The sequence below is a fragment of the Manacus vitellinus genome, unplaced genomic scaffold, assembly GCF_001715985.3.
Source record: "Manacus vitellinus isolate BGI_N305 unplaced genomic scaffold, ASM171598v3 scaffold_31_pilon, whole genome shotgun sequence".
Taxonomy (NCBI): domain Eukaryota; kingdom Metazoa; phylum Chordata; class Aves; order Passeriformes; family Pipridae; genus Manacus; species Manacus vitellinus.
The window spans coordinates 8,558,438-8,564,437 of record NW_021940379.1 but is presented as its reverse complement, the minus strand read 5'-3'; the positions used below and the strand labels follow the sequence as shown (position 1 = coordinate 8,564,437).

General features: G+C 47.0%; 1 protein-coding gene across 2 annotated transcripts in view; it reads right to left on the bottom strand.

Moving 5' to 3' along the window:
• Nucleotides 1-2,386: 2,386 nt before the first annotated feature.
• Nucleotides 2,387-6,000, bottom strand: part of TXNRD2 (thioredoxin reductase 2) — a 49,112-nt gene continuing 45,498 nt past the window's right edge. For both annotated transcript variants that reach the window (XM_029961184.1, XM_025895507.2), the window contains one exon: nucleotides 2,387-3,334. The gene's annotated coding sequence lies outside the window, so the exon portion shown is untranslated. The remainder of the gene's footprint in view (nucleotides 3,335-6,000) is intronic.

Here is a 6,000-nt window from a genome sequence, read left to right as displayed (position 1 = left end):
AGGGGGTCCCGCTCAGGGGCCTCGCGGTGCCGGCGGCGGCACGAAGAGGCAGCGCAGCCGCGGGGTCCTGCGAGGGGCCTCGCTCGGTAATCGGGAGGGCCCCGCCTTACGGAGCACGTCCCCGCTCCCGGGACAGGCGGAGGACAAGCTCTGAGCCGGCTGGGCCGGTGCCATCGAGCGGTTCGGTCCGGCTGTGACGCGGGGGACTCCCCGCAGCTGCTGGGGGTGCTTTGGGCTCTCTCCCACCCTGGGCTGTGCTTGGGGCTCTCTCCCACCCTGCACCGCATCCACTGCCAGGAGCTCTGCTGAGCGCGGGGTTACCGCACGGCTGAATTCATTGGCCTCTTCCGCTGCCAGCCTGGGTTTATTCTGCGATAAAGAACCAAGTATTCCAGTACCACACAGCCACACAAAGTCTTCCAGGTGCTGCCCTGCAGGAGAGCATCTTTAGGCAAATAAAGAAGTTGCCTCCTGAAATGGTTCCCAATGGAAGTTACTGGGCAGGTGAAATAATTGAACTAAATCAGGCACCAGTTAAATAACCCCGTACGTATTTCTGGGACAAAAATGCGGAGATGTGGGATTGGGACTGACCCTGCTGATGTCCCACCATCCACCCTGAGCCAGGTGATGGGAAGGCAGTGTAGGCACGTACACAACGCACACTCCTTCCCCTTAAGAGGCCCCTGTTGCTCCTCAGCTACACCACGACTTGCTCAAGGAAAGCAAATAAACCATCCTTTGCTTGTGTCACCTGTCTAGGAGTTAAAAGCTCTTGTCATTTCAGTATTTTCTCAGAAGGCTGTCCTGTTACAATTCCAGCTAGAAGGCTTGGTACCTCTGAAAAATTAATGCTTTTCAGTTTTCCTATAATTTTTGCCTATGGAGGCAAAGAGTCATTGAAAGCTGAATTAAACCTAGAGTACCACAGTGCAGACAAAGGCATGGAGACTTTCTGTGAGTCTGGGAAGTCAGTCTGGAGCTTGCTTTTCTACTCATGTCAAACTTCCCATCAGGAGGAACACGGATTCCTAAATCCCTGCTCTAAAGGGCTTTACATGGCATTCAGCACACTGAGGAGGTTATGCTTCCCATTATTAGGAATAATGGGACGGATAAATACCTTCAGGATTGTATAATGCACAAATACAGCCCCATGTTTCCCTACATGTTTTGCTGAAATGATTTGAATTAAGAGATTGAGAGCAGGAGATCATTGCTATAAATTGCTGTGCATAATGAAACCACATGTGCAGTGTGCTTCAGGTCTTTAATTTGTTAGGAGCTGGATGTTTATTAGAGTATGGTACAGTTAATATTCCCTACAGTCGCCTGGAAAATGAAATATCCCTTTCCCAACACAAAGATAATGAGTTGTGTGGCAAGATAAGGTGGTTACCAGAATTCAGAATTCAGGAATGACAGAATCCAATTAATTTAACATGAATTAATGCAAGATCGAATTTATTACAGTTGGATGCAATTTGTATTTGAAAGTTCCATTGCAGCACGTTTTTACATGTTATCTCCCATCAGTAAGAGATCTCAAAAGAGCAAATTCTCCATTTTGAACAGCAGCAATGTATTTCTTACATCATAAATAACTCTTTCCTTACATGTTTGCAGTGAGGAACTCCAGGACCCAAGAGCCCAGCTGTGCACCAGGGGCTGTGCTCTTGCTCTTTCTCACAGGGACCATGACTGAGGCTTAAACAGAAACCTGGGCTTCACTTTTTTCACTGCTTTGCTGGGCTGCCCCTGCCTTGTCACTTCTTCCTCCCCTTTCCCATTTGCCACTCTTCTGGGGGGTCACCCCTTTTCTTTTTTTGGGTGGGAGGGGTGAAATTGGCCCTCTAGTCAAATAAACCTTTCAACCTCCTACCTTCAAAATAAACACTTTTATTGTGGACAGTCCAAGCTCCTTAGGCAAAGCTTTAGGTCTCAAATCCAAAAGATACACTGTGTCCTTTTAATAATTTCATAGTGGAAACTCTTTATTTGCCCATTCCTGTGGTGCTGTGGAGGTTTTCAATGATTCTGGTTTAGGTTTCGGGATTAGGTGAAACCAGAGTGCCTTAAACCTCTTTAGAGGCTTGGGATTAGGTCTGCATCAGGCCTAATATAGCCTTTCTGTGCAAGGCTAAATTAAATGGGAGGAATATTTGTTGTGCACTGATTCACAGGTGTTTGGCAAACTCCCAGAAAACATAAAGGAACCACTGGAAGAATCATGAAGGCAAAGCCATCGAAACATGAGTATTAGCTAAGCACTGCAGTATCACTTGCAACTGTGGGGTCTTTCAGGCTGCTCCTAAGTGATTTTAAGCATGGATATCATTTTTATGTGTCTCTTTCACATGAATGTGAGTAAATCGAAGATCTGTCGTGCAAATGGATCATGGATTTTTATTTGGGTATCACATTCTGGTAATTGCTGCCTGTTTTATAGCAAATGTATATTAAAGTTCATCAAACAGCTGATATTACTGAAACTCTGTTGTTTTATTGTACACATAAATTCTCTTCCTTCTCTGGAGTCTGCATTGCCCTGGCAGAATATGCTGGGTCATGAGGACAAAAACCCAATAGATTTATGCCTACCATTAAAACCACCCTGCCCGGCCCAGGAGGCAGAGGATTTGCCTCACTGATGACCACGGGCTAATTGGAGGAGATCATTTCATTGTGCAGGCTGTCTACTGTGAGGCTTTTCAGCACTTCTCAGTCACTTTGGTGGGACTATTTCTCCTCTCTGTGCTCAGCTCCACAGTGTGTAACCCCAGCAAGGCCTGGCTCACTGGCCGTTCCCCCGAGGAACTGCCTGAGCTGAGCAGATCCCAGCAAGCAGAAGGAAGAGCAGCTCAGCACTACAGTCTCAGGATCTCTGCAAAGTGCAGCAGCTGCTTGGGCAGCATTTGTAGGGAAAAGCTGATGCCTGGCTCCAGGAAGCCCAAGCCTGGTATCAAAAGAAGCTGGGTATGGAGTTACGGGGTGCAAAGCACAGAGCCCAGTGGGCCAGTTCCTTCAGCTGTCCAACATCAGTTACTGCCTGAGCAGAAGAACTCTGTCCTCATACCAGAGCATTCCTTTCCCTGATTTTGTGCCTGTCAGCTCTCTCCAGAAAAGCGTATTTTGAGAGCATTTATCTCCCCAGATAAACAGATCTCAGTTTCGATTGTAGACTTGCCTGTATTCAGGAACTCGACTGCATCTCAGAATTTTAGGGCTTTTCTTCCACGTCAACAATCAGTTCTCTTGCAGGCAAGCTTTTCTGCATTCCTATGGCAAGTGTTCTGATCAGCAGTGCATACAGCCAGGTCCTGTCTTCTCATGTCTGCTTGCAAAAGTGAAACAGAAATAGCTAAGTTTCAAAAGAATATGTCTCCTCTAATCAGATGAGCCGTAAAAGAAAGAGGGAGGCTAACTAGAAGGATTTAATCATCTTAGAATCTGTATAAAGTGTTATTTATGGCTGAAGAGCTACACAAGTCTTGAGCTCTATATGTAAGTCCTTTCCCTCTTCAATGGTGCATGTAAGGAAGAACAAGAGAGAAATGTTCCAGTCAAGGACAAAATCATAAAATAATGAGCAGAAGAAGAACAAAATGAAAATATTAGGGGCCAAGGGAGGCTGAGTGGGAGTTTGTCTTCATACATGATTGATCTAAACTTGAAAAGGAATAAAAAAGAGACTCCTCATCTTTAAAGGAGATGGTTATTTGAGCATAAATAACAGTCTCATGTCAGCTATGCTGCTATTTCCAATTGAGTCTTTTCACTACAAAACTGCAACATTCTCAGCCCTAATCTCCTCAGATAAAACAATAGGGCTGGTGGCTGTGAATCAGCACTTTGAAACCAACCTCTGAAAACAGCAACAGTTCAGGGTGAGGAGACATGGAGGAGACAAAGAGCTGCTGTTTCTAGAGCTTTGCAAAGCGAGGCCCCACTCGCTCACTTGGAACCATGCTGTGACACCCCAGAGCTGTTTTTCTCTCTGAGCGGGAAGTCCAGCTCAGGGGACTGGGGCTAATCATGTACCTGGGTGTTTAGTCCCACACCAGGCTGAGCTGTCACTGAAATCAGGGGCAGTGAAACAGCAGAATCCTCCAGGATGCTTGGGCTGTGAGGTTCCCTGAGGAAGGGCATGGTGAGCTGGGCTCCCTGTGCCAAAAGGAGTGCTCCTCCTTCCCCAACCCATCTGCAGCCCCGTGGCCATGTCCCCTCCCTTGTGCTGACCCCAGCACTCAGCTGAGGAGCATCAGGGCTGATGCAAGGCAAGAGCATGGTGCCAGGACAGGAGAGGGCCAGGGAGGGAGAGCCATCACCCTGGAAGAGACCTGCCCTGAGCAGTGGCACCAAAGGGATCGGGCCAGCCGGGACACAAAGGTTTCCATCCAGCAAATGACATCTCACCTTAGGCAGGAAGCTCATTTCCCTCCACAGCCACTGAGGAAAAACAGGCTCTTAACTACATAGGAACATCCACCTTTTTTTTCTGATTCTACTGTTTCCTAACATAACACACTTAAACAACAAGCTTTGAAACCCAGAGATGCCATCCCATGGGAAGTGAAAGAAAACTTTGGTCTCAGCATAGACCCCAAGCTGTTCTCAGACTAGAAAGACCTCGCACTGGTGGTGGGGGATTTCTTGTGGCAGCGAGACCTGGAACAGGACCAAATGAGGAAACACTGTGGCATTTGCATGTTCATATGGGTTTTAGGGGCATTGTCTGTAACTCAGGAAAAGTCCTGATCTTTTTGAGCCCCTCTCAAAAAAAGAGAAATGAACTGTGCATTGTTCCTCTCAAAGGGATCACTGTAAAATGGCCTTTGGACATGGTCTGGAGGCATCAGCTGCACAACCACCCCACCAGTGCTACCCTTGAAGAGAGAGATGCTGACAGGATGCCAAATCCAAACCCTCTGACAGAAAAGAGGACCAAAGGGCAAACCTGTATCTGGGTCCAGCTGCAAAAGCCCATGCTTTTGTTAATTCTGAACAAAAATCTTTGATCCCAACATACCCACTTTTTAGGGATTCCAAACTGGAGTGAAAACACAGCAGTTTCACCCTAGCCTGAAACACTGCCTCACATCTTTGATTTCTGAGGACAGATCGTTTTTCTTGGAGTGAGGCACGTGGACAGCAACAGACACCTCCTGTCTGGTTCAGACAGGCCAACCAAAAGGCTTAAGTGGACACACACACTACCAACAGCATGTGATGGGATTTAGTGTGAGGAAATCAAACTCCCTGCCCCACCTCCTGGGCTTATCCTTTAAAGACCAGTCCTGTGCTCACAGCTGGAGTTTATGTGAGTCCTGCCTTATTAATTAACTGAAGCCAGTGCCTTTTCCCCCTGAATTCCAACAGAAGCAATTAGAAAGCAGATACCTCACACATAACAGCTGGTTCTTTTAACCCCCTTCTCATGCTATTTTCTCCCCTCCCCCAGACAACTCATGTCCCCCTTTTCCATCCTTTCATGTAATGGAGAGGGAGAGTAAAATCGAGGTGGCAAAAGCAGGGGCACCAGATAACCATGTTCTTAATAAAATCATCCAGTGTGATGCTGAGAGCGGAGGAGTGTTGTTGAGACCACACTTCTGAGCAGGGGATCGTTACATTCACCCAACAGATGGGAAAAAAGCCTTGGCTGTCTACTGTGTCCTCCTTAAAAGGGGATCTGTATCAAAGTAGCAGCATACTTTCTGCACTGAAGGCTGTTGATGTCATTAGAGCAAGCCTCATTTTTATTTAACACCAGAGTTAAGAGTTACATAAAATTGGCACAGGTGAAGGCACCAGGCCCATTAACTTGTGCAATGTGACTCTCTGGGAATTTTTTGAATGTTCGTGCACCTCCAATTTATTTATGCTCGGGCAAACCAGCCCCAGAGCCTCCCCTCCCTGCTTCTCAGGATGAAGACAGCCTCAATCCTGCCACAGACCTGTAAAAAATCCACTCAATCCACTAACTTTCCCTCACTCCCA